Source organism: Leiobunum rupestre, chromosome 5 (genome assembly GCF_980474605.1).
Source record: "Leiobunum rupestre chromosome 5, qqLeiRupe1.1.hap1, whole genome shotgun sequence".
NCBI classification, from domain to species: Eukaryota; Metazoa; Arthropoda; class Arachnida; order Opiliones; family Sclerosomatidae; genus Leiobunum; species Leiobunum rupestre.
The window spans coordinates 40,672,669-40,694,913 of NC_143388.1; the positions used below are offsets into that span (position 1 = coordinate 40,672,669).

Sequence of the window (22,245 nt, forward strand, 5' to 3'; positions counted from 1 at the left end):
AAAGAGGTAAAAAAAATGACTTTGAATTCAATGTGGTTTTTCTGAAAACATTTTGTGAACATACCACCCCCCATCGGGGACTTATTGACGCCTTGAGGAGTGCTGCAGTGGACGGAATGGCGCTTGCCTGGCTTTCAGACTTTATTACCAATAGGAATCACTCGGTATTTCTCCAAGGTCGAACATCAGGTCATCCTACGCCGCTAAGTGGTGTCCCCCAGGGAAGCGTTCTTGGTCCCATTCTATTCGCCATTTTTATAAACTCATTGCCTAATGCCATTCATCATTCCAATGTTTACTTGTTTGCGGATGATACTAAACTTGCAAGCTCAGTAGCGACAGCTATCGATTGCCTTAACCTTCAGCTCGACCTGAACGCATTTGACGGGTTGCGTTCTCCTTGTGTCGGGTGTTGTGTTTGTTGCTCCTAGATGGCATGGACTATAATGTCACTAAAAGTGGAGTAAACCATTTGGGGTGCAAAAACCCTCGTGTATCCTATTTACTTGGTGATACTTCCCTACCAGAACCTGACTCACCCCTTCGAGATCTGGGAGTGTGGATTGACCCTACTCTCACTTTTAGTCACCACACGTCGAAAATTGTGAAGAAAATAAATTATCTAACAGGATCGACTAATTAAAGCTCATAATCGCTTCACCCAACATCAGAAACCAAAAACTCAAACTTGACTCTCCCATTGTACGTCATGCTATAAATGACGTCATTCAACTTGGGAGTATGTGGAAGGGTCATTCTGCGTTATGCCCTGAATCACTTTACAAATTTGACACACTTCGTAAAACTCGGGGTCATGATGCAAAGATAATGAAGCAGAAAGTGCGAACTAATTTTAAGCAGTGGCATTTCACGTATCGGGTGATTGATAACTGGAACTCCCTCCCCAAAGGAGCTTTTTCTTGTGAGACCCGTCGATCTTTCCGTTCTGCGGTTCGAGAGCACCTCCGTTTCAAAATTCCTCATTGAAAATGTATATTTATCCTCGATTAACCTTATTTAATTAATTTAATCATTCCATTTTCCTTTTATCTTAATTTGCTAAAACCCCTCTTTCAAATTGTATTATACACTAAACTATATTATTTTAAAACATACCTAATTTCACATTTTGTTTTAACTATTATATTATTACCCAAATCCTTTTTAACAACTACTTTTTTTGTCCTCAAAATGGCTGCATACAAGCTACATCTAGCTTAGCAGCTATGTATTTTTACTAAATAAATAAATAAGTAGAAATATTTTTTTCTTCTGGCAAACTTGGTGGAATTTAAATCGAAACTCTCTTAAATATTTTTTTAATGATTTGGAGTACATTACACGAAGAATTTAAGCAAAATTTTCGGGCCGTAAAAGAGTTGTGTAATTCGTTTTCTTTGATAAAATTGGATGGAGGGCGTCGCGAATTTCTACGGCTTCATTCACTCGCCGGGCCGGAATTTTAAATGGCAGCTATCTTTATTAAAACTGCAACTCTAGCGCTATTTCGAATAAAACGAAAAATAATTTATTATATACAGAATTATTCATTTACTTCATTTTAATTAATAATCGCTATACAACTAGGGGCAAGTCACTATCATGATAATAAGGACTTCCTCGAAAAAATAAATCATGGTTAAATTGATTATAAAATTAGTTATTAGATTAAATCACGATTAAATTAAGTATATAATAATTTAGTAAATAAATGGATGAATATTTAAAATTAATTTACTAAATTACTGATTAATTTGCTCAAATCATGATTGTATTCATTATATAATGGAAAATTCGATGACATCATGATCCCCGTGACGTCAGCTGCGAACACCGTGCAAACGTTTTGCCTCGTGACGTCAGCTTCGAACGCCGTGCTAACACTTTGCCCCGTGACGTCAGATGCGAATACCGTGCTAACACTTTGCCCTGTGACGTCAGCTGCGAACACCGTGACAGACACGGTGAAGGTAATTCCTCTCACAAGGAGACAAACCGAGGTGATTTTGACCAATTTTGTTTAAATTCGGTGACTAATTAGACCTTTATATAAATGGAAATTTCCCAAAAGGAAAAGTTTCGAACGGCCTTAGTTTTGCCATGGCAACGAAAAATGGTTTTGATTACTTAAAATCTACCTTCCCCTAAGGAAATTAGATTTTAAGGGTCCCTCCTTTGAACGAATTAAAAATATTGAAAAATTAATTATATTAAAAAATTGAACATTGGGTAAATACAGGTCTGTTTAAAAAAGATTAATAATTTATGTAAAATTTCCCACTAACGAAAAATCTCGATTTTATTTAAATTTTTTATACCTTCAAAGTTTTGCCTGTCAACTGACAGATGGCAATCACGATAGTTCAGGAAAAATGTGCTAAGACTGCTCCGCTTCGAAACTAGTATCGGAGATACGAGTCCCTCTTGTTGTGGTTGGTCTGCAGAGATACACAAATTATATCCATATACGATATGAAATAATTTAATTAAACGAAACACTTTATACGTAAGTTATCTCAACGGAAGCCTACTAAAGTATATCATAATAACACGTATCCGTACGCGGGGAAAAGAAGAACTGAAATTCCTAATATTAGCGGTAGACGCCTGGGCTGTAAATAACAGCGCTTTAATTTGAACCCGGGCAAAAGATGATCCTATTAAGAAGATAGAAGGCGGAATATTTTTCCGACGGAAGTGAAATAAATCACGCGAAAACCATTCCACGGAACAGTGCGCCTTAACGAGGGCAGCCGCGGAAAAAAGCGGCTAATGATCCTTTTGTCACCAGCCCACCCCTCTCCTAGGTGGCACACTCGTTGGTGGTGGAGCCCTATACGCCTTGCCGAAGATTATGAAGATCTCAAACGGGATATTAGGGACAAAGCCATTAGGGTAAATAGTACGTAGAAGCTTAAGACGCTCTCAAAGCATTTTAGGAATATATCGGTGTACTGGAGAGTTTTTCATAAAAAGCTATTTGTAGCCCGCAGAAAATGCTCTTCTAGGGGTAAGCGAAGAACTAGAGATTGAGACTAGTGGTTCTATTTGCATAAAGACTCTACCTTTCTTTCGAGAGCTTTCAATATTCGATGTAGTGCTTTTTGGAAATGTTTTTACAGACCGAAAGAAACTCGATGCCGTTAGGCAAATTCGGAGCCAGCGCGTTCGGCTAATGCTCCTTCGTTAACGTAAAAGCGAAGAAAGCCCGAAAGGAACCTGATAGAGAAAGTTCCAATTCAAAGATTTAAATATTAATACTGACGCGAGCGGATAACCGCATGGATGTGTATGAATTCGCTTTTAAGCCTATGAAACTTTTTGGTTCGGTATCAATGCGTCAGTGGGAGTAATTCATTAGCGGAAATATTTACTTTCTCTAAATACGTCAAAAGATATTTATTTGAGATTTAAAAAATATTATTTGATATTCATTTACTATGTCACTTCTATAGAAACGTCGACCACGCAAATATTCCTTTAAAATTTCGAGACCCTAACTCCAGTTTTGTATTAATTTAGCATAATAATTATAATAACATGGCTTTATTTTGGATATCCAACTCAATCACAAGACTGATCTCCAGTTGGGTCCACAAAAATAATAGAGAAACATGTTTAGAAAATTTTAAGGAGTGAGAGTAAATACAAAAATTAAAATTAAAACGTTGAGACGTAGACTTGTATGAGAGATTTAAATTTGGAAAGGGAAGGGTTGCTTGTAATGAGTTTTGGCGGGAGAGCATTCCACAATGTAATTCCTCGATACCGAGGACTGACTTTCGCAACCGGCGGAGGAATTGTTTCCAACTATGCTCGATATTAAGATTAGTTATTAGTTTATTTTAACTAGCTTTATTTTATAATTATATTTGAACGAGGGAGGATTATCTTTTTGCGTCTTTCGTACGGATTTTTCCAAATAATGTTGAAATCAATTGATATACCTTTCTTACAATTTAGATACTTAGTTGTAATTCAGTTTTTGAACTACTGAAATAAAGATTTCGTGTTATATGTAGATAGTCACCTTTAAAATAATGTCGGATTGTGCCAACGAGGTGACTACGTACAAAATACCTAACGTAAGTTTATTACAAAAAAAGGTTGAAATTTTTGACATAACATCATTTGACATACTTTTATTTATTGATAGCTTAATTTTTGTGAAATTCTGTATCATACGCTTTTGATAAATTTAAAAAGTATATGCATAGATTTATAAAAAATTGTTTTGAACCAAACAGATGACTTTCAATAAAACCTTTGTTTAAATATTTATTAATAAGACTCTAAATTGTTTTGGCTAAGATCAAAGTGAAGCATATTTTCGACCAAAAATGTTTATCTTAGATTCAACCTAATGCTAGTTTTGTCTAAGCCGGATAGATGGCGTTGGCTTCTCTACTAGACGCTTGCTAATATAGCTGAAATTTTAAACACCCCTTACCTAATACCATTAACATAGATATGAAAACCGTCGAATTTCATTCCGCTTTGTCCCAGATAACATCAATTTCAAATGTAAATATATATGGGGTTCTCTGTTATCCTAAATATCTTCTTAAAATGGAAGACTGGTAGAGTTTCTTCTACAAATAACCTTTGGCTGATTTTGTTTTATAGAGCAGCTTTGCTACTTAGGCCTATGCATTTCCATTTGCCAAATTCCGAGAAACTAAGCCAATCTGAGCTAGTGCATTAAAATACTCTCATATTACATGTACGAAACCAAATTTATAGATATTAACTTGGAAATGCCTTAAAAGAAAACACCAGGTAATCCTGAAGAAATCTTAACTCGGCAGCGAACAAAACAATAGGTAACTCAAAAAAAACCCAGTCCACCTGAGGATAGGCAAAAATTTAGGTGGCTATTTCAGATTTTTAAGGACAAATAATCCAGTCCAAATCGGATACTTAATTTTCTGCGCTACAAATAAATTAAAAGTTTAAAGGTCATCTTTATCAAGGTACAATTCATAACCTACTCGAATATATCTTAAACTATGCAATAATTACGGTAAATATATTTTTTAAATACTCTACACATTAATTATAAAACTTAATAGGAAATAAATCCTTCGCAACTTATCTGTTTAAAATCAATGACTATTATCTTATTTGATATCAATATAAAATGTTAGTTATATAAAGTCTACTTTATTTCAAATATACTTTAACCAATACAGACTTTATAATAGTATTATGTTGTCTTATTATTATTATCATAAGGCTATCAAGGTCACCTTAAGTTTGAATTGGACATACAGGCCCATGTATTCAGCACTAAACAGGCGCAGGATAAATAAAAATTAGGATCTACGCTACCTAGCGGAGAAAAAGAGCAAATCCTGCCAATCCCCCTCGCCATTACCAACTATACCACCTCTTACTATCTACGAAGCAGTTTCCGGTAGCATGCATTGGGGGATTTGTGCACAAGTTTCGGTTTTTCACCACCAGGTGGAATTATATAGCCAGTTTGACCAGTCGTCTCAAATTTAGAGGGCCTTGATGGTTTTATGTTATTACACCGGTTGAAATGACTCGCGGATTAAATTTAATACAACGTATTAACAAACAAAACAACGTTTATTTTACAAATTCACATAGTACACTTTTTTCCGTTCGTAATTTACGAAGTTCTCCTTCTTACTGACCCTTCGTTCTATTTTTCTCATCTCCGCGATGCCCCTTACCCCCTTTTTCCTAGAAAAATGGGGGTTCCAACGGCATACCAGAAAGGAGGTCCATTATGACAATAGGACAGTTTCCAAATATAGCTCAAGGTCAACCGGTTTTAGCCTCGTTTAGGAAGACCTTTGCTTGAGTTATTTTCCGTATATTCACAGAACAAAATAACAAATACCAGAAGTAATATAACACCATTTTTAACACCGGTATTGCAAAACATTTTAAAATATTTATTTCCTTTTAGGCTAAATTAACTTTCTGAGTTTTGATTCACGAAGGATGTATTTATTTATTTATTATTGTTCTCCCAATACCAGAGTTAACTCCTTCCCCCTAAAATAAATCAAATCAAGCGGCTATCTCATTGGGTCCCTGTAAACATATTTCGCCCCGATTGAAGTACACGCCTGAATTAACGGTATTAAAAGTCTCTAGAGGACTTGGACCTAAGGTATAGCGCCTTGGGTATTAGCCCAGCTGATTATAGTTATTGTCGATCGAGGTTGGAACCCCTAATTTCACGAAAACAAAAATCGACTTTTCAAGCGCGTCATCTCGGTCAATAGTTTGAAATATATAGGAACCTTAATCTCCAGTACCGTATACCGTACAAACGGGTGAATTTATTCATCGATATAAAGCGTGATTGATGCGCTCAGCCAATTGAATTTTATGACATGAAAGATGTGTATATATATTAAAGGAACACTTACCCTCCCGCGGATGAAAGAGAGCGAATTTAATATATAAAGCTACTGGAAGAGGCTGATTTCCCGGGAAAAGAGGAGCCTACAGCTAATACATTTGCTTATACAGAAAGCGAGAAATTGGTGATATAACAGGCGAAAGACTTTGTATGATAAGCGCCGACTCTCTCGGCAGCAGTGTCGCTCATGAATAATGCAAGGTTTCCTTCTTCGCTTCTTCACATTCAGAAAGCTATCTCTCTATTTCCGCGGAAGGCTCGCCTCCTATCGCCACTTTTCGATCTGTGTAGATACTGAAGATTGATTCCTCAATTGGTAGCCGTGAGCGAACGTAGAGCTGCCGCATTCTTTCGCCAGTCCAGAGAGACTTCTTATTATTAAGCGTCTAGACGTTACTTTCAATACCTAATACCCGAGAATAGACTTCTTTTGGGATTTCCTCTTTCTTCGCGTGCTTCTCGGCTGAATCTTAGACGGCTTAGCGTTCAGAGGGTGCATTATATTCTTGTCTGGATCGACACGTTTTTATCCGATTTACCTTTTCACCCGCTCGACAATTTCGTAAACTATAGCCAATAAAAAATATTACACGTTTTTTAATATCCATTCTTCGCTTTTGTAACCTTTGTCCGGGTTAAAGAATGCGATGTTTTAGCATTTCTACCACCTGGCGATTTCGAAAGTCAGTGGCTGAAAATTTTCTTGTCTCTCTTGTGAAGAGTCACATCCTCTACGTCATGACGGCGTCTGTTCTTCGCTATAAAGTTTCGAGGATAGTAACAGCGAAGACTAGTTGGGCTAATACTCAAAGCATTACCCTAGGCCCAAGTTATCTAGCAAATTTTATTGCCTTTAATTCAGGTGGTCGGGTTAAATTGCGTACAACAGTTTCCAAAGAGGACACTTATCCACAACACTGCACCCGCGTAGACCTGAGAAAGGGATAATTTCTCTGATTGGTCAGAATTTACTGCCAGCTTCGGTTAATTATTTGAAAATTGTTTAGTTGAACGAGGTTGTCATTTCAAAGTTGCCAAACGAACGATTATTATCGTAAGCGTCGATAATTTTGAGACAATTTTTAGGTTGTGCGATAATTTCGCCGATGTACTGTGTAGAACGTTATTTCTGATAATTCGGCCTCAGATTATTTGTGAAAATTTAAAAATCTAACTATTATTATTTTTCTTACGAAAATGTTTTCAGTAAGCGACTGAAACGAGTCTAGGTGGCGCTGCGATGCCACGCTCTTTCGCCGTTCCAAGGAAGCCCTATGATCTAGCGTCTGCTCTTGTCAAATTAGATAAAAATTCCTACATTTGGGCGTGAAAATTAAAATTAAATGGAAATTTTAATCTTTTGTAGCTTCTATGTCATGCATCAAAAGGCTCTAATAGGCGAACCCAATTGAAGCCAGCAGCCAACCCAATTGAAAGCAGTAGCCGAATTTATATAGCAGACGACCATTAAGACCAATCAGACGCTCAAAGGGTTGGACATAAGGCACTAGTCACGGCATTTGACTACTAAAATAAATGCTCGGAGCCTCGGACTACTAAAATTAATCGAAATCTGGCGGCTCACTAGTCAATTTGAGTAGTGAAAAAATTTATCAAAATATTCATAAATACTGGTGAATATGGGGTATCATAAATTCATCATTCATTAATCCCATTATATTTTAAAAAAATGTGTTGAAACTCGGGGGTTAGGAAGACCTTATGGTAGTATGAAAATTGCCAAAGGGAAAATTTGCAATAGTTTTCCTATGACAACCGAAAATGTTTTTGGGCTCTCAAAACCAAAAAAATTCCCTTTAAAAAAGCATGGGATTTTTACAAAAATTTAAAAACATTAAAATTTTCAAAACTTACCCAAAATGATAAAATTGACCTATTTTAGCTAAAATTAATCAATTTTGGGTAAATTTTAAACAATATTGGATAAAACTTCAATAAATTACACGAATAAAGTAAAATTGAGATAAATTTGGTAAAGTCAAATAAAATTGTTTGAAATCGACTAAAATTGTATAGTAAAATCAAAATTGGTTAAACCTAATAAATTTAGTTATACCGAAAAAAATCCCATGCTTTTTTGAAAGGAGATTTTTTTGTTTTGAGAGGTCAAAAACATTATCGGTTGCAATGGCCAGACGAATGCCCTTTACAAATTTTCTCTTTCGAAATTTTCATACTACCATAAAGTGTACCTAACGCCCGAGTTTCAACAAAATGAGTGATAACAAACCACGGGTAAGCCTCATGGCCGGCGTTAGGGGGGGGAGTAAGAGGGGCATAAGTACCCCGGGCCCAGGTGCCTAACTAAAATTTTCTAACTAAATACAAAAAACAAACATTTTGGAGCAAAAAAAAAATTGGGGGCTGGGCCTGGGCCTGGGACCGCTTACCTCAAGGGGGGCCAGTTCGCGGTTCTAAAATCTCAGGAAATTTTCACTCTCTCGTCGTCCGCGTTTGTGACGTCATCATGAGACTCCCATCCCGTCCCGTGTCTCTCGCTAAGCGCTCTACCGCCGCAAATTTATCGGTTATTTTCGAGTGTTTTACAAAAATTGAAGGCGAGTAAATTGTTTTATTGATATAAAAAAAATATTTTTTAAACCAGAATGTATTGGACAAATTCATTTTCCAATTAAACTGAACATTACAATTAGAATTTTACATATAACAAATACAAGTGTTGTGTTATCCAAAAATTTAAAAACTAAATGTTTCAATGAAATATCAGAAATAGCTCAATCCATTTAATAATATCTTCACTAGTTAACTTTTACCCTTTTATAAAAACCATACCCATTGTTTCAAACAAAACAAAAATGACTTTCTATAAAGTATCACAAATATCTTTTACAATTTTGCAATGTCAATTTTAAAATTAATAATATCTTCACTAGTTAACTTTTACTGTTTTATAAAAACAATACCATTGTTTCAAATATACAAAAATGACTTTCTATAAAACATCACAAATATCTTTTACAACTTAATGCCAAAAACGTTGTATTTTTGAGATTTAACTATTTATCTATTAAAAACGCCAATCTCATTCAATAATGTCAGATTTGAAATCTAGTCAACAATTTGATATAAAATATCACCGTTATTTTTTCAACTTAGAAATAAAAAGTTAACCTGGGTATGTTTTCTAAAACTGAAATTTTTGAATTTAATTTGGCTGGTTGTGTTTTTACATTTATTTGTTTATATTGTCAATGAATTTAAAAATAACCGAGATCCGTTTCCTCTACAAATTATATAGAACCAAATAACTGAGGAAAGACTAGCTAGTGATCTTCGGGTATGTTAATATGGCCTCTTATCAAGGGGCAAAAAATAATAATAATATCCTTTATACACTTCCTTACTCTTTATGTCATTGTGTGTAAAGCTGCTAAGTACATTTTAGGATAATGTTAATGAAATTGTCGAACATTTCTGTGAAATGTTAAGTCACAATTTTTGTGCTTTTTCCTACTATTATCTTCGGATTCTCTTTCGAGAAATCCCCGTCAGTTCTGATTGGAGAACCCTTTTGAAGTCTTCCAAATTAAAATGTTCTGAGCAAATACGTGATGTTTCTTGATTAAATTTGTCTAACTTTCTACAACCCACAACCCACACCTTCTGCGGAATCAATAATATGTTATATTTTGGGTTTCTTCAGATTGTTTGGGGGATTTTCAACAATTTTGGCACACTGCAACCGCATATCTTGTACCAGTCATCCTATTAGCTTTTGGAAACCATGTAAAAGAATAAATATTGATATAAAAAATGAAAAACCTAAATAAAAAGGGCCTAGTCTTAAGTCATAATGGCATGCATTTTAAAAATTGCAATATATTTACGTCTAACTTTGGTTAAAAATAAAACAAAATAAATAAAATAATAAAATATAATACTTAAATAACAATAAAGTTGAAAAAAAATGTACTTACTTAATACAATTCATAAATTATGACATAATTTAGGCAAAAGCGCTGTCCGTCTGACACCAAATCTAGCTTACTGAAGGCCCTGGAAAAAACTTAAAGAAATTCTCCAAGTCTCATGATGACGTCAATCGAACAGCCAATGAACGCGCTCAAAACTGCCCATAGGAAATGCTGCCAAACCAGCCAACCTATATTAGCGTAAATTAATTTCTAGGAACCTTACGCTTACCGGGGGCCCGAAATTCCTAGCGCCGGCCCTGGTAAGTCTCGGCTTAATATGGCAAACGCGATCAAACATGTGAAATTTTGGATATTAGGACTTGAATTGCCACTCCGCATGCCCCGTTGCAATTATTTAGTCCCCGTTTGTTACAAACGGGGACTTCTATTGTCTAGTGTCTTAGTTCCGATTATTTGAGATTTCCAGTCTACAAACCGTTTGTAGACTGGAAATCTCAACTAATCGGAACTAATACACTAAGCTGCCGAAAATGACATCCATCGTACCATCTTTTCATAATTAGACGATTAAATTTATATTATAAATATTTTAATTTAAATATATACAGCGTTTACTTAAGACAAACACTTTCCACAAAAACTATTGCATCAGATGAACAAAATCCAAATAGGGTTTTTGATTTTATATAATTCCGATAGTTGGCGTCTCTGATAGACCCACTTTACAGTACCTTAGAAAACCACTTAGGGGAAATATTTTAATTGCTTGGAACACCGACTAGATTGTTTAAATGAAAACTAAAAATTAAAAATTTATCATAACTGTAAAGTCGTACTTCAATTAAAAAGGTCTATGGTTCAACGATAAACAAATACTTTTTATTAGCTTAGTTACAAAATACTACTTGGTTCGTTCCATAACCCGCATCCCGATTGCTTTATTGTACAGGTTATTTTTGGAAGTCACATGATCTAAATATTTGAGAGTAGATGGCGAAAGTTAAGTTATGTACGAAATTAAAATGTAACAATAACTTTTTAACTTACTAAAATAACTTATTCCAGAATACTTGCTAAAATTAAAAAAAAACGAACCTGCCAGGATTCGAACCTGGAATCTTCTGATCCGTAGTCAGACGCGTTATCCGTTGCGCCACAGGTCCACGTAATTTACGTAAGCAAAAAATATACTAGGTTGTTATCACTCACAACATGTGTTTAATTTATCTTCAACAATAACCCGTATTTTTGAAAACTTACAATACTAATTTCCCGAGCGATAACTGTTCGTTATCACTAAGAAACATGTGTTTCAATTCCCATCAATGGTGATGATTTAAGTTCATTCCTACAGATACGGTTTTATAGTTAATTTATACATGTAGTTGCTTGAATGCACAAAATGGTCCCACGTGTCAAAATCAGGTCCGTATAGATAGGGGGGGAAGGGGATATAAACCAAATTGGAAGGGCCCGGCGAAAAAGGGTCCAGAAGCACGCTCATCTCCATGCCCATGAAAATTATAGTTAGCTGGGCCCGCGATGGCATAATTTTCCGTAGGGCACAAAATGTTTCTACACGGCCCTGGCTAAAGTCGTAAGGGTGCATAAACCAGCAGTAGGGAATTAAAAACAACTCCTACGCTTGAGTTTTATTAATAATGACTTCACTTTAGCCACGTCCCGGGCCCCTCTACTTTTTAGCAAATGTTCCGGTTCCCTAGGCTTAACCCTATTCAGTCTATTGCTTAACCCACAGCTGGGGCCTGGGGACAAGAAAGCCCAAACCCCGCGCTAGAGATGAGTCTTGAGCCCGCTAAAATCGGGCTTACTCGACCCGATATTGAAGTTTCGGGTCGCGTTTAATTTTATATTGTTTTTCGGGTCGGGTCGGGTCGAGTTGGGCTATTTACATAAACCTGACCTGGTCGGGTCGGACTTTTTATATATTAGTGATCAGGCTTTCAAGTTTCAATGTTTTTCGCAACAGCAAATCTCTACATACAGAAAGGCAGAATGCGAATCATTATCACGTGTTAATCATACCCTTGGCACTTTCACTAATTTTTAACCGTTTCTCAAAGAGCTCCAAGCGTCATCTACTGACAAAATTTGAATCTGACATTTAGTACAAGCGTATACTATAAACATAAAAAGTTTTTCGGGTTATCGAAATAAATAATTTTGGCGGGCCAGGTCGGGTCGGGTTTTCGAAATAAATAAATTTGGCGTGCCATGTCGGGTCGGGTTTTCGAAATAAATAATTTTGGCGTGCCATGTCGGGTCGGGTTTTCAAAATAAATAATTTTGGCGTGCCAGGTCGGGTCGGGTTTTCAAAATAAATAATTTTGGCGTGCCATGTCGGGTCGGGTTTTCAAAATAAATAATTTTGGCGTGCCAGGTCGGGTCGGGTTTTCAAAATAAATAATTTTGGCGTGCCAGGTCGGGTCGGGTTTTCGAAATAAATAATTTTGGCGTGCCATGTCGGGTCGGGTTTTCAAAATAAATAATTTTGGCGTGCCAGGTCGGGTCGGGTTTTCGAAATAAATAATTTTGGCGTGCCATGTCGGGTCGGGTTTTCAAAATAAATAATTTTGGCGTGCCATGTCGGGTCGGGTTTTCAAAATAAATAATTTTGGCGTGCCAGGTCGGGGCGGGTTTTCGAAATAAATAATTTTGGCGCTCCGGTGGTATGGTCTTTGTTACTAGGTACACCGGGCTATAAATTCTGACACACTGCCATGTCGGGTCGGGTTTTCGAAATAAATAAATTTGGCGGATTGGGTTTCAATTTTATCGGCCCTTTTCGGGTCGGGTTTTCGATATAAATAGCGCTGATTCCGTTTGGGTCGGCGGCGGCGTTTTGCGAAAATCACCCGGTGGCGGCGAGGCGAACCAATATTTAAAAATCCTTCGGCGGCGGTGCAAAGGGGTAAACGTTTTTGGTAAAAAAAATTTTGAAGGAACAAAAATTAAGTTACTTAGAAAATCTCAATAAACAATTTGACAGCGGGATCAAAATTGAGCAGCGGCGGCGGCGGCGGCGGCGGCAACGCACCAAAAAGATAATGACTCGGCGGCATTAGGCTCAGAAAACATGGATGAAGGAACATGTCCTGCAGTACATACAGCCATAAGGTTTGGCATCTTAATAGGAAATTTGGAAGACTGGGTTTTTAATATGGAGGGATATACTAATCAACCAAAAGAAATAATTACTTCGTTCCAAATTAAAAATTGAAGCTTCAGTAATTTGCAACAGTTTGTTTCTTTACAAATATTAAAAAATCAATCTAAAAAATTTACACTGAAAAAGATTCAAAGCTAACCTCTACACTAAGAGGTTAGCTTTGAAAAGAATGCTGTTCAAAGTGAATCGAAGCTAAAACGACAGCCCTGAATCTCGTCCAGATAAGTCTAAATCTATTTACTTTATCTATATAATTATAATGAAAAAGAGTACATAAGAAATGATTTAAAAACGTAAACCTAATATTTACCTTATAAAATCCTTAGGAAAACGAAAGAGCGAAATATCAGGGATATTAACCCTTGAATATCTATGATAAAATTAGCGAAAAAGTAGATTAGTCCATTATGAAAAGGGATAATAAAGCTAGACCCTAAGCAAATTTGAAGAAATTTAAAAACTTACTAATAGCTCGTACCGATAGGTCTTCGAGCAAACAAAAAGACGCGAAACTCGGACCAAATAGATCTTCGAGTGAAAAACGAAATTAAATTAAATAAAATAGCCAGAAATTCCAATGGTAGAACGGTTTCGTCCTATTCGGGACTCGTCAGTACCGTGTGCGAAATCTGGCTCGCGACTATAACACCGAAAAGAGAAACTAAGCCATAACATTAAAAATTTCAAAACGAGTTGCATTATGGACTATTCAACTTATTCGCGTATTTTAGAGTGGTGGAGATTATATTAAATTTCTTTAAATTTGTTTAGGGTCTAGTTTTATTATCCCTTTTCATAATGGACTAACCTACTTATTCCCTAATTTTATCATCCTTTGCAATGCAGTCCATAGGTATTTCCTTTTCACTCGAATATCTACAGATGTGGATCGCGCAATTATGTTTGCTCCATATCGCCGGAGGTTAAAATAATTTTCGTATTTATTTTTGTAGTACGGTGCGCTGGCGGGCAGGTGGCGCTAATTATTTCAGTCTTTTATTATTCCTAATAAGATGCCAATCCTTATGGCTGTATATATTACAGGCCATGTTTCTTCATCCATGGAGATAATACGCCATTAAAAAACCAATTTTCACGCGCCGATCTTTGGTGGCGTAACTTGCACACGCTTACTATGACAACAATTAGAAGAACGAGTATTAAGCCAGCCTAGTGACTCGGGCTGAACTCCACAAAAAATGAGTGGTGACTCTAAGCCTTCTTCGCAGCAACAAAATTAAGAAATTGGTGCCCTAATGTGGAACAATATTATAAATTTACGGTTTAATGAAACCAAATTAACCCCCTAAGGTGGGAAATGTCGAATTGAAAAGGACGTCGTTTTAAAGGTAGAAATCGCCTTTTACCAAAGATCGCCTATTTGGACACTCACTTGTCAGTCAGGGTACTTTCTCATGTTACTAACTTGCTTCATGACTTAACGTCTTAGTGAGAAATGTCTTTTTACTTTTATATTTACTTTTTATATCCTCTACCGGTGATAATAAATTCAAAATTACGATAAATGTTTTCATTTTTCTGAAATTACCAAAATAAGTGCGCCCTGTCTATTTACCACCGAAAATCGGGGGTAAATAGCAACGGCAAAATAAGTGAATACCTTAAAATTTTCACAATTCTAGATTAAGTACTTTTATAAAGAAAAATAGTAATTTCAGACTCAATACATATCATAATCTTAATTAATAATGATTAATTAATAAAAGCGTTATTTAATTAATATGGGTTTTCTTGATAATTATATTCGAATTTTTTATTAAATATTGAGCAGGAATCATAATAAAATATTGACTTCATAGTTTTTCGTTAAAATAAAAATTGCTGATATAAATAGATGATGATGAATAGATGATGGATAAATACTGAAAATGTATGATTGTATTCATGATAACAACATGTATTCAAACGGTTGTATTAATCAGGGCAGAATATACCCTTAACTTTTATACGTTGCAAATAAAGCTTATACGTGTTTCTGCCCAAATTTGGCGCTTATACAGGCGCAACTATCGAGTGGCACTGTACGAAGGACGTGCATATATCGGCTTTACTCGGATATCAGCTGGAACAGGTCTATTTGCTTTGCTTTTGAGTGAAAGATTACCTGCCAAAAGAAGGTAATGATGTTGGCTTTTCTCGCAGATCCGCGCGTTCCTTTCTGCCCGTCGGACTGTTGCCAGAGTGCCAGCCAGAGTGTCGATGTCTGTTGGAATGGACCTCGATATTTGGGTATATTTCCAGAGAAAGAGTTTTATCGAGTGGAAACAGGCATAGCCCATTATAGACTTATGGCCGCGGATCTTCTCAATCCCATCGAGCCAAAACGCTTTGCTTCGCTTCTAACACATTCGCCACATCCGGGAGAAGTTAAATATTATAACCCAGTGGCGGCGCCAGGTTTTTTTAGGGAAGGTAGGCTAAGTAAATAAATATTATATACAGGGTGTTTTTTTTTGCTCTAAAAGCGATTTTTCAGCGCGGTTTATTGCATTAAACACTAGATTAGCAAATTTCTGACTTTCATAAAGTTACACTACTCTCCCAATGGAATTCAAAAAAAGTTAATTTGGCTTGCCCAACTTGTCACTTTTTCAAGTCGTATTTTGTCAGTGAAAAGACGTCTATTTTTTGGCGTCAATGCTATTTGTACGCTTTCGGTGACGCTCTACAATTTTCTCATTGATATTTTCTTATAGCACCTAGCGGTTAAAATTTAAATTTTCAAAAAACGTGAAAATATTTTTCGATTTAGATGCAATTTTGGTAGAAAGTATCCCCCGCCACGTTTAATGTACAGTACAAATTTCAACTTTCTAGAAAACATAGTTTTTGAAAAAAAAACATTTTTTCGAGCAAATAAAAACACCCTGTATTACCTTCAACAACCAAGCGAGTTTACAACATTATGTTCCGATTTAATAATTACCTTCCTTCTTTTCACCGAGTGACGAAAAAGTGTAAACTACACTCTTAAGTGTGGAGGTTTTTTATTAAAGAGTGGAGTAAGAAAAGTGTGAGGAGAAATCCCTCGCACAAATTCAATCCGAGTTTTGCCCAACTCTGTGTGAAATAAGTAAATAGACCGATAGTGTTTTAAGTGTAATCAAAATTGAAACCCTTGGTTAATTAATTACAGAGTTGGGCAAAGCTCGGAGTGAATTTGTGTGAGTGATTTTCCCCCACACTTCCTCACTCCACGCTCTAATAAAAAACCTAAACGCTTAAGGGGGAAGACTATAGTAAAAACCTTTTTTTCGTTCAAGCTGAACGTTTTAGTTTTAACAATTACACAATCGAATTATATTTTTATTAATAGGCTGAACCTTCCTCTAGTGCTTAAAATAATTTTGATAATTAAAATATAAATAGTTAACGAGATATAAGGCTATAACTAAAGGGTAGTTTGGGCGCTTGCCCAACTTGTTTAGCTCCGGGGGTCCGAATTAAAACGTAATAATTAAATTACTTTGATATTTAAAATTGTCAAAATGATTTTAAGCACTAGAAGATTACAAAAGAATTTTAAATGGTATGTGGTACAAATATTGAGGACCTGTCCTGTACATTTAAAACTTTAAAGAAATAAATAACAAGTTGGTAAGCCAAAATATACCTCTCCTCGGAAGAATTGTCCCTAGTGGTATTAATTTCTCGAGACGACCGCAATTCAGAGTTATTTACTTAAAACGTAATCCCGGTTCAATCCCGCCCGGTATAAAATATTAATTTTAACTAAAATAATTGAGACGAAACCACGGAGTTTAATTCATTTATAATAATATAAACAAGTTCAACAAAATAAAAAAATCGCCGTATCATAACGGTTCCTTTACTTCAATATTTTGCCTGTGATGTGTTTTGTTTTCAGGGAAGGCAGTAGCTCGGCGGTAAAACATCTGTTCAGTAGCACAACAAACTGGGTTCGATTCTTCGTCATGATCGTATTTTGCAATTAAATTATTAATTCATAAATTAGTTATAAAATTATAAATTTAATATAAACTTGGTTCATAAATATTTACAAGATTAAATCAACATAATTTCATTCGTAAAAAAAACAGATTACGCCTTCATAAATTCATTCATAAAAAAATTCAAGACTTTATTACCTATTATGCTTACGGTGAGTGTCTTATTTTCAGTGAAGCTAGGCAGCTATCGGTGGTTCTGTGGTAGAGCGCCCGACTGCCAAGCCGAATGGCCTGGGTTCGAAACTTGGGTGGCGCATTTGTTTTTAATCAATAGAGAAAACGTTAAATTAGAATTTCTTCGATGCAATAATTTCAATTTCAATTCAATTTCAATTAAACCAAAATTTCGTACTTTATTAAATACGCTTCCGATAAAGCTGAATGTCTAATTTTCGATGAAGCGTAACAAGTATCGGTGGTTCTGTGGTAGAACGTCCGCCTGTCAAGCAGGAGGTCTCGGGTTAAAATCCCGCCCGATGCGATCGCAAATTGATACTAAGACGAATACCGTAAACAATTGGTGGAAACCCTGCCATTGGAAGTTGAGAGGTTGCCATAACACTCAGCACTCGGTCCGTCCCAAAAGTCTTAAGCACTTATACGATCAATAAGGATTTGGAGAATACGCACCAGTAACAAACGTAGCGACAGTGGGCGTTAACGGAAAAAAAAACTCAGCGTAATCGCAAATTTATCCGTTAACGCTTACCGTCACACGATGGTTTTGCCAACCTTTAAACTGCTAAAACGGTTGTTAGACTGGGTACGCTGTGATTACCCTTTGCCCCGAAAATGCGAACGCGTTCGCAGGCCACACACACACACACCCTCACACCCACAGACGGTCACGCTGGTTGTATCACCACTATTGCACAGGAAAAACTTTGTTTATTAAAAACGCAACGGCCGTTTCGGCGCACTAACCGGCGTCGTCGTCAGGCGAATACAAGTGTAAATTGCATATTAATAATTCTTTATTTATATTTGAATAATCAGCATTGTATAAGAACGAAGATAATTTTGCCACGTGCTTGATGTTTCTTTTAATCTTAATTATTAATTAGACGAAGAATTTAGAAGTGCTTGTTTAGAAAAAGCAAAAATGATGATCAGCAGCTTGAGCTTAACGCGGAACCAATTTTGGTGGTGACTGATTCAAATAAAATTGATAATATGTCACTCTCAACAAATTGTTGTGGTGGGCCATCATTTGTTGTCAATAAATGAAGACGTAGAATGTTTTCTATTTTTATTATAGAGTTTAAGTGAAATTCCAAAAACATTGTTCTTTTAATTGACCTGTACAAGTCTCATAAATATGAATTCGATACTGCAAATTTATGGTTATTTGGTAACCCAAGATGATTGTGACGTAAAATTTAGGAACCTAAAACAAAGGTACTCTATTGATTTTTTATACTTATGTCACACTAATTTGTTTTGGTTTTGTAGTTACAAAAATAATAAACTTAAATCATCAAAAACTGGTCGTCCACCAAAAACTTTTTCGATAAATTTGCTGATATTTTTAGTGAAGACCATTCCATAACTCCTCTTAATTTGATGTTTTCTTCAAACATAAGTAAGCATTTTGTGAAATAACGCATAATAACATATTTTGTAAATTTAAATTTTGGAATCTTAGGTTTGTCATTTGATGAAACTGATACGTCACTTGGTATTGGAATATCACTTGGTAGTGGAACGTCACTTGCTAGCGCTACATCTCTTGGAAATTTAATATCATCTCCTAGTCCATCTCTCGGAAGTTCATCATTACCTGGAAGTTTGTAGTCACTCCAAGAAGAGGATAGCAACCTTTCACCCTCAAATTCTGACGTTGGCAAACGAAGTCATCAAAGAGAGTTTAAAATTACCCCAAAACCAAAGAGGAAAAAGATTACTAAAGCCGCAACAGCACCAGATTGGTTTGCTGAGTGGTAAAAAGAACTGAGGAGTTATTTATGAAAGCCCAAGCTCAAACTGATAAAATTACCGCTCAGAATGAAAAATTTCAAACCGGAGTTTTGAAACCTTTGAATAAAAAAAATGAAACTATGGATAAAATGTTAGAATTTTTAATGTTTTAAGGAGTACGTAATAAAAAAGTTCGATAGAATGATTTTAATCATCATAGTTTGCAATGTTTCTTAAGCTATGTGCAATACGATCTCTTTTATCATTTGCCTCTTGTGGCGGATGCTGGTTGTCAGCTTCTTCGTTTATTGGCGCAGTAATTGCTTCGTCATCAATGTAATAATCTACATCTTCATCCAAATCTTCCAACAAAATGAAATGGTTCAGTACACAAGCCGTCATTATAACTTCTGAAATTTTGATTATTAACGACATGTCCAAAGCTTTGAGTCGTCTCCAACGACCTTTTAGTAGAGCAAATGATATCTCTATCATTTGTCTTGACGAACTATGCAGTTTCTCGTATTAAATCTTTGCTGCAGTCAAATGTCCATTGTTTTTGTATGGAGTCATAATGAATTTGTCAATATGGTAGGCTTCCGCCATCTTAAAATCTATCGCTGAAATAACCATCGCGAAAATAAAACCGTACAACAAATATAGGACGTCACGGACGCAATCGCTGAAATCGAAAACTGAAAAAATAAACCATACAACAACCTCTTACGTCACGATGGGAATCGATAAAAAAAATTATTTTAAAATGTCGTACAACAACCTCTGACGTCACGCTGCTCAGCGCTTAAACATCGCTGAAATTGGAATTGCTTTTTTGAAAGAGCGTATTTTGGTTGTTGAACGCACCCACGGTTTAGTAAGGGAAATGGGAAAATTACAGCTAATTTTTATTCACAGTACATTTCTGATGATCTTGCTTTGGAATAGTTGTGTGGAGTTTTTTGACATGAAGCCGCTAACCAAAAGCAGTAACCAAATCTCCTTAGATTATTTCACCGAAAGTCTGAAATTCAAATTTCTCAGATCCAACCTAACACGCGCATGTCGACGAAGTTCAGGAAACTGATCCCACAGGCAAGCTCATATTTCAATTTATCGCCATCAGATGGCGACTTCAACGGCTTAGGAGAAATGGCTGTTAACGCACACTCTGTGTATGATTCTAACTTATAAAGAGCTAATATTTTATAAGACTGATAAAATACGCGAAAAAGAAGAATAGTCCATAATGAGAAAGGATAATAAAGCTAAACCCTTAACAAATTTGAAGAAATTTAAAAACTTACAAATAGCTCGTACCGATAGGTCTTCGAGCGAACAAAAAGACGCGAAACTCAGACCAAATAGATCTTCGAGTGAAAACCTAAATAAATCAAAATAAAATAGCCAAAATTCCAACGGTACACCGGTTTCTTCCTATTTGGGACTCGTCAGTACCGTGAGGGAAACCTGGCTTGCGACTATTACACCGAAAAGAGAAACTAATCATAAACATTAAAAATTTCAAAACGCGTTGCATTATGGACTATTCAACTTATTCGCGTTTTTTATCACTCTTTGCAATGCAGCCCATAGGTGGTTGCTTTTAACTTTGCTTCGTATATATTATTCTCCACCACTCTCCCCCTATTCGGATTTCCGTTTATATGCAACGCGTTTTGAAATTTTTGAATGTTAAGTGTGTTAATTGAAATTTTAAATCTAAATTTAGGACTTAAACCCGATGCAAAACAACATGATGAAAACCTTTCAAATTGGAACCATTTATCTAAATCAATTTGCTTTCGAGATAAAATTTGAATGACCCTGAACCATGAGTTAAAGGTCATCCAAGTTTGAAATTTCTAAAGACCCCTACCAGATGAGCATGTCTAGCAAATTTTGAAACTCTAGCATAAGTACTTTTCGAGTGATTAGCCCTTTAATCTGGTCTCTGGTGCATTATTCTCATCGCGACCTACCGGTTTTTGTCCAAAATCCCTCGATCAAATTAGGTAGGCCCAAAGTTCTTTAGTCCTAAAATGTGACGGGGAACACGTTTCTTATTGAAACCAACTTGGTTTATCCAATTCGCACGATCTATGTGCCTGGAAATTTTTAAATTCCAAAGAAGACACATCTTGAGTAACTGGCCGTTTATCGTGTTTTAGTTAACATGTATTTCACTCTGCTCTATTTTTCCTTCCGAAAAGTATTTTAAAATAAAATTTGCACTATAGGGAGATGAATACTTATCTTTAAGAGGCTTCTTATTTACTTCTGATAATATAATCTAATATAATATAATATATAAGAAGCACGTTATATCGCGAAGTATATTTTATCTGTTCTTGTCGTCTTACAACCATGAATCCGTAAAGTGACAATGTCAAGGGAAAGTACCTAAAACGTGTGTACATATACGTTCAATATATTTGATCTTGTCACCGTACAGGTCAGTTTGAAGACTACTCCCAGTCTTTGTAGGCCTTTCAATGACTCTGCTAACGTTTAACCAGGAGTTCCTCAAGCTGGAAGTATTAAACGTTGAACGTTTTCTATGTATAATTATTATCATGCAAATATGGTGAATTAAAAATGAAAAGTTTGTAAATATTAGAGAGGCAAAATAGGATCCAATAGTTGTTGATATCAATTTGGTTCCTTCTTTCCATTAATAACATATCCCACTGTTGTCCAAAATATTTGTAACTGCGCCTGCGCTAGTGCGAAGGTATCACAAAGAGCTGACATGTTTGAGAATCCGTTGACGCAAATATACGGGACCCGCTGGTTTAAAAATGGCCGCTTCTTGTGGTACCTTCGAGT

The 22,245-nt window shown here is 35.8% G+C and overlaps 1 non-coding gene across 1 annotated transcript; it reads right to left on the reverse strand.

The window, feature by feature from the left end:
* Positions 1–11,410: 11,410 nt before the first annotated feature.
* TRNAR-ACG (transfer RNA arginine (anticodon ACG)) lies at positions 11,411–11,483 on the reverse strand. The gene has a single exon. It is a non-coding gene; the product is annotated as a tRNA-Arg (tRNA).
* Between the last annotated feature and the right edge of the window lie 10,762 nt (positions 11,484–22,245).